The sequence below is a fragment of the Oryctolagus cuniculus genome, chromosome 19 (genome assembly GCF_051225735.1).
Source record: "Oryctolagus cuniculus isolate XC-2025 breed Fujian yellow rabbit chromosome 19, ASM5122573v1, whole genome shotgun sequence".
Lineage (NCBI taxonomy): Eukaryota > Metazoa > Chordata > Mammalia > Lagomorpha > Leporidae > Oryctolagus > Oryctolagus cuniculus.
The window spans coordinates 18,715,268-18,721,647 of NC_142885.1; the positions used below are offsets into that span (position 1 = coordinate 18,715,268).

Below are 6,380 nucleotides of genomic sequence, written 5' to 3' on the forward strand. Positions count from 1 at the left end.
TGAGACAGTATATCTTTTAATCAAAGAAAGGTGTTAAAAAATACAGTATATGCATTAATTCATATGGCAAGCATTAAATCAATACACTAAAACAAAAATACGAATTTAAAATTGAAAAAAATTAATTTCTTTTTAATTTGGAGAAGATTTTATAATAAAAAATGGTTCCATACATAAAATAACTGGACTTCCACTTTATTTTTAACTTGATTGTTAACTACTCAGTGTATTCTGTTTGACCAAAATGACAAAAATATTAATTTAAAAGTAGGCCAACAAAGCATGCTTTAAAGGAAATATCGCCTACTCTTGTACCACTTAACATATACATCGAATTTGTGGCCTTATGAGGTAAGAGAGCCATTTTCAGAGTAGCATTCTGTCATAAAAAACGGGTATGACAGAAAATGCCCTGACTGAACCTAGCTAGGAAATGCTCCTTGCTGAGCATTGTGGGTGGGGTGGAGGTGAGGGTATGGAATTTGTATTTCAAAAGCACTACACTGGAAAGAAACACAACATTTTACAGATGCATAAACTGAGGTACATTAAAGCAGCTTTCCTAGTATCCGATGTACACAAGGCATTTTGGGAATGAACTTCACCAGGATCAACTTTTTTTTCTGATATTCAATAATTGTGTTCTGAAAGCAGTTCATGCTCATGAAGAAACTTGGATAATATTTTATATTCCAATAAAAGATGTACATTTTTGTGAATCTGCTTTAAGGGATTTAATTAACGCAGATGAAAATACTACAATACAAGGGGGCAGGGAGCCCTAGTGAGTACATACAAAACGGAGTACGTTTAACACTTCAGGTCCAAGTATCAGTGTTTCTCGGCACTTTGTCAGGGCAATGCATAAAACCTGCAGAAGCAGGACCAGAGCACAGGTGAATAGCCACATCACCCAACTGGGCATTGGCATGACTTGTTCTAAGGCCTAAAAGTGCACTTCCAGGTCAAGACGGCCATCTGGGTCCTATGGCCTTGAAATTATTCGCGGCCATATAGCTGGGAACCCCCATCATCAGGAAATTTAGGAATACAAATTCAGAAAAGCAAAAGTTTTTCTGGAATTTCGGATTCAAATTTTCTGTCTTGCAATTAAATTATTACTGGGAATTAAATAGTATCTGGAATTAAAACTTTTGGTGGCTAAAGACTTCTGTGGTTTTACACCATAGAATCTGTTGCCTAATCACATAGTTACTATCTAATGTGATTCTTATCTGATAGAAAATAACAATGCAAGTTTCTTTTCCTTTTCTCAATACCCTTCTCAACTTGAGAAGAAGTTGCAAGTTTTTGTTCTGGCAAAGTAAAAAAATCCAGTGTTGCTATAGAGTAGAGAATGTATAACTAAAGGAAATACTATCTTAAGTGCCAGTATCAAACAAAATATGTATTTAAGGGCTAGTGATTATGCAAAATCACTGTCCTAACTTACATGAATACTAAGCACAGGCTGTATCAATCTTGCCTTGATTAGGCACTTAAATTTGACAATTTACTGAAAGTATCTTCTATTACAGTAATCACACAGGATGACTCCATTTTCTAATGGAGATGAGCCCTTCCTAAGGAAACGAAGCTGGTGGTAAGTAAAATAAAATCCTATTTCTGCACTAGTGCCACATTCATTGTTCAGATGTTTCTTATGATTGCCAGCGAAACTTCACTTTCTGTATAAGCAGAAGATTAGTAGTTTTAAGGGTCCATAAAGCAGTTGTTACTACACAGATACCCAAGTTTATTTTTCCAATTTTAAAAAGCATTACTCATGATATATTAAACAAGAGGAAAAAGAAAAACTAATGAGAACCTTAAAAACAGTGGGGTATACAACTCCCCATTATATATTGCTTAACAACTGAATTCACCAGGTGACCATACCTGAATTCACAAATGTGAAACATAGTCAGGACAAGGCTTGCTATGTCTATACTGCATGACATACACTGTTGACTGATGCCACCAATATAACATCACTACTGCAAGGATATGCCATATTTGGTGGCTTGATCTGAGGTAGTTTAGTTGTCCTGGAAAGTACCGTTCTGGCACTTTGGAAATGTAGAAGAGGAAAGCAAGAAGAGCAATCATATACATCACAAGTACACGGGGTGCAAAGTCCTGTACAATAGGAGCACCGATTCCACCATTGAGCCAAACCCAGTGAAGAGTGGGGATCACTCCATATCCCGAAACAGAACAGAAGATGATAGAACGGAGCCTCTGCCATTGCTGTTTGAGGTAATTGGGATGAATCTGCGCAAAGAACACTGCCAGGATCATGGCCAGCACTGTGATCAAGTACACTTGGCGCCAATAATTATTACAATAAAATGCATAAAATACTCCTGAGACATAGCAGCCCAGTACTCCAATAGAAATTCCTGCATAATCTAATGCCATCCATCTTCGAAATGTTTTTTCTGATTAATGGCAAGAAAAAAGGTGATAGCCCACAGAGCAAAGCATACAGACCTGGAAGCAGAAAAGACAAATAGAACAAATTACAAAATCTTCTCTGGATGCACTTGCCGAGGGTAACACAGATGTCATATCATATATTCCCAGGGTGAAGAAGAGAAAGAAACCCAGCAAATGACTCCAGATGTTAACCGTCTCATTAGATAAAATAAACAAACTTTTGATACACAGCCTGGAGGGCAGGTAGGCCCGGTAGCCGTCGGTGATGTAAGGGTTGTCCTTGAGGGACACAGGGATCTGCTCATAGGTGTAAAGGCGGATGCCGCGGGGCACCAGGACCGGCCAGTACTGGTAGCTGCCCAGCTCGATGTAGTGCGCGCTCTTCAGCAGCTTCTGATGCATCGTCCCGGCTGCCGCCGCTCCAGGCTCCGGAGCTCGCCCAGGCCCCGCCTCCCCAGGGAGGGGGCTTCGCCGCTGGAGCCCCACCCCGGAGCCCGCGGACTCTGCGCCTTAACTGGCTTCTTTACCACTAGGTTTAATGCCTGCTTCCTTTCCAATACTTTTATCTAGAGTAAAAGTGGTTTAAAAGATGACAGATGGAGACCTTGACAAAGATAAATAAAATCCTCTAAAAGTCTGGATCCTGAAGCCTAGGTACATGTAGATGTGGGGAAGGGAAATTCCCCTTTTCTTTGCCTTGGTGGTTAGAGAGGTATGTGAGTTGCCTGTATTTATCACACAAGGGTTTTTATTCTTAGGGAAGAAGAGTTAAAGGAGTCATCATTTTGATTCTTGAATTTTCTACGCCCTTTTATCTGTTAAAGTAAAGCTGACTGCTCAAATATAAACCTTGGAATCTTTGAGACTCAAAACATCATGCTTACTTCCATTCACATTACAGGTTGCAGGGCCTTCCACATGATCATACAGAGGCCCAGGCCCCTTCTAATTTGTGGCTCCTTTGACCTCTTCTTCCTCTCAGCAGCTTACAGATGCAGACAGACTATGAGGGTAGACATCGCTTCCTAACCACCTGGCACTTCACCAAGCCTGTCTGCTTACATTCCATCGGTGAGAAGCAGTCCCATGTCCCATCTACATATAAGGTGGGGGGGATTGAGAAATGCAGCCCTTGGCTGGACCAGGAAAAACAAACCTTTGGTGGTCACCAGGCCATGCTGGTCAAACCTCAGAACCAAATTTCCATCTGGAGATTAGTCCCAGGTAGTTGGCCTCTTTCCCTCCTCCTGGCCTCAAATCTCAAATATTAGGCTGAGGCTTCTACTCTCAATCCCAGAAGGATTCCTCTTCTCTCAAACTTCATCCCTGATGGACACTTTTCTCCCATCTGAAAAGGTCAAATCATACATGAAGGAGGGGATTCTATACTCTGAATTGTTTCTTGGCTTTAGCATTTCTCTTTCTGGGACAAGCCTGTGTCTCTCTGCTTCTCACTCCTCTTTGTGAGTGCATTGTCAAGTTCTCAGGAGTCCTGAGCACTCAAATAATCTTGATTGTACCTTGATTTAATAGCATAAAGATTCTTATGCTATTAAAAGCATAAAGATTCAGCCAGGGACTACCTTTCCAAGCCTTCTCCACCTATCCACCCACTTGTGACTTGAGGGGCCAAGTGACTGATTCTCATCAGTGGAAGCGTTTTGTGAAGACCTGAGTGGTTAAGGAACAGGGGTACCTACTCTATGGTCTCTTTCCCCAGTACCTGGAGGGAGCCTGGGCCACACTGACCTCATCTGCAGGAGGGTGGATCTGCAGCAGTGGTGTCTAGCTTCTCACATTGCCTCCCCTCCTTTCTGACTTCTGCTCTTCTCAGGTCATCACTGCCCCTGTTGTTATTCTTTCTTATCAAAGATAAACTATTTTTTTGACAGGCAGAGTTAGACAGTGAGAGAGAGAGACAGAGAAAAAGGTCTTCCTTCCATTGATTCACCCCACAAATGGCCACTACAGCAGGCGCTCTGCACCAATCTGAAGCCAGCAGCCAGGTGCTTCCTCCTGGTCTCCCATGCGGGTGCAGGGCCCAAGCACTGGGCCATCATCCGTTGCCTTCCTGAGCCACAGCAGAGAGCTAGACCAGAAGAGGAGCAACTGGGACAGAACCGGTGCCCCAACCAGGACTAGAACCCAGAGTACCAGCACCACAGGCAGAGGATTAGCCTACTGAGCCATGGCGCCAGCCAAAGATTAACTATTAAAAACTTTAGATGTGAGCTTTTCAAAATAGTTTTTAAATAAAATTCTTGAAATTGGAAAACTCCTCAAAGTCCAAGAAGGAAATTTATCATACAGAATTATAGGCTCTATAACTGATAGGGAGGGAGAGAGAAGTATTTTGGAACAAGTTGGCTCCTCGTAGCCCCATAAAGATGCAATGATTAATATCTATCATTTTTTGACATTCATTACACACTGTGTTAAATGCTACATGTAAGCATTCACTGGATTTTTTCTACAAACACATGAGGCTGATTTAATATTGGCCTTCTTCAAGCTTTGGTCATCTCAACTAGCGACCATTCCTGGAGAGATCTGCCACACTGTCTCCCTACTTGTTTTAAAGTGGTTTTCTTATTTTCCTCAGGTTCACAATCCCATTCTTTTTTCTCTGTCCCACTGAACTGTAAACTGCTGTCTGAGAGCATTTCTCTCTGTCTGCCTTCTAAATGCCTACCTTGCTAGACCTCCGGTCATGGTCAAAGAGATTTGAGACACCCTATGTCTAATACATATTTATAAGCCCCACAGAACTCAACCAGGCAACTTTTCTGTAGACAGTGTTTAAGAACCATATATTTGAGTAATAAATGAATTCTAGTCTTCCAAGTCTTACATTTTAACTACTCTTGCAGTTCTTAAACTTATCTGGATATAATAAAATCAAGCAAGAGAATTTGTTACTATCTCAAAATTTCTAAGGATGAGTTTTCTAAATCCCTATTTTTTTTGACAGGCAGAGTGGACAGTGAGAGAGAGAGAGACAGAGAGAGAAAGGTCTTCCTTTGCCGTTGGTCCACCCTCCAATGGCCACCACAGCTGGCACACTGCAGCTGGCGCACCATGCTGATCTGAAGCCAGGAGGAGCCAGGTGCTTATCTTGGTTTCCCATGGGGTGCAGGACCCAAGCACTTGGGCCATCTTCCACTGCACTCCCGGGCCACAGCAGAGAGCTGGCCTGGAAGAGGGGCAACCGGGACAGAATCCGGCATCCCAATTGGGACTAGAACCTGGTGTGCTGGCGCCGCAGGCAGAGGATTAGCCTATTGAGCTGCAGCACTGGCCCTAAATCCCTATTTTTAACAAGCTGCCTAAGCAATTTTGAAACACCAACTTTTCGCATCCTCCAGACTGGCAGTTGGAAACCTGTAAACTACTCCATCTTCCTTCATCTCAGAATCCTATATGTCTTCCTTCTACATCCATGCTTCCCTAATCATTTTCTCTTAGCTCCCAAAACCAGGAACCAAGTTGGTCCATCCTGAGACTCTCAACATGAGACAAAGATATGCTCCCAAAGTCTTTAGCAAATGGTATATTCTAATGGACATTAAAACCTGCCCCTATGATTTGGCCTCTACCTGCACATGGGTGACCACTTCTACAACCCAAATGAAAAAGAAGAAATGTGTTCCTGGATGTATTTCACCAAGTTGCACATTTTATTCAATGATACATGACTGAAATGCTCCACAAATGAGCTTTGCCTTTGAACTGTATTAATATAGAGTTGGTATTCAGGCATCTTATACTCTCAGATAATCTGATTCTGCTGTTTTCGCATGCTGACTCTAACTGCAGCAGGTTCTTCAGAGGAACTCTTTGTAAAGATGCTTAAAAAGTAGAATAAGCAGATTCAAGAAATCTGCCAGCTGGTTTCCATGCTGCAGATGCCCACACGAGCCTTGAAAAAAATCTAGCAGCGG

General features: G+C 42.1%; 1 pseudogene; it reads right to left on the reverse strand.

Moving 5' to 3' along the window:
- Nucleotides 1-1,836: 1,836 nt before the first annotated feature.
- LOC149120372 (progestin and adipoQ receptor family member 3 pseudogene) lies at nucleotides 1,837-2,841 on the reverse strand (annotated as a pseudogene).
- Nucleotides 2,842-6,380: the final 3,539 nt, after the last annotated feature.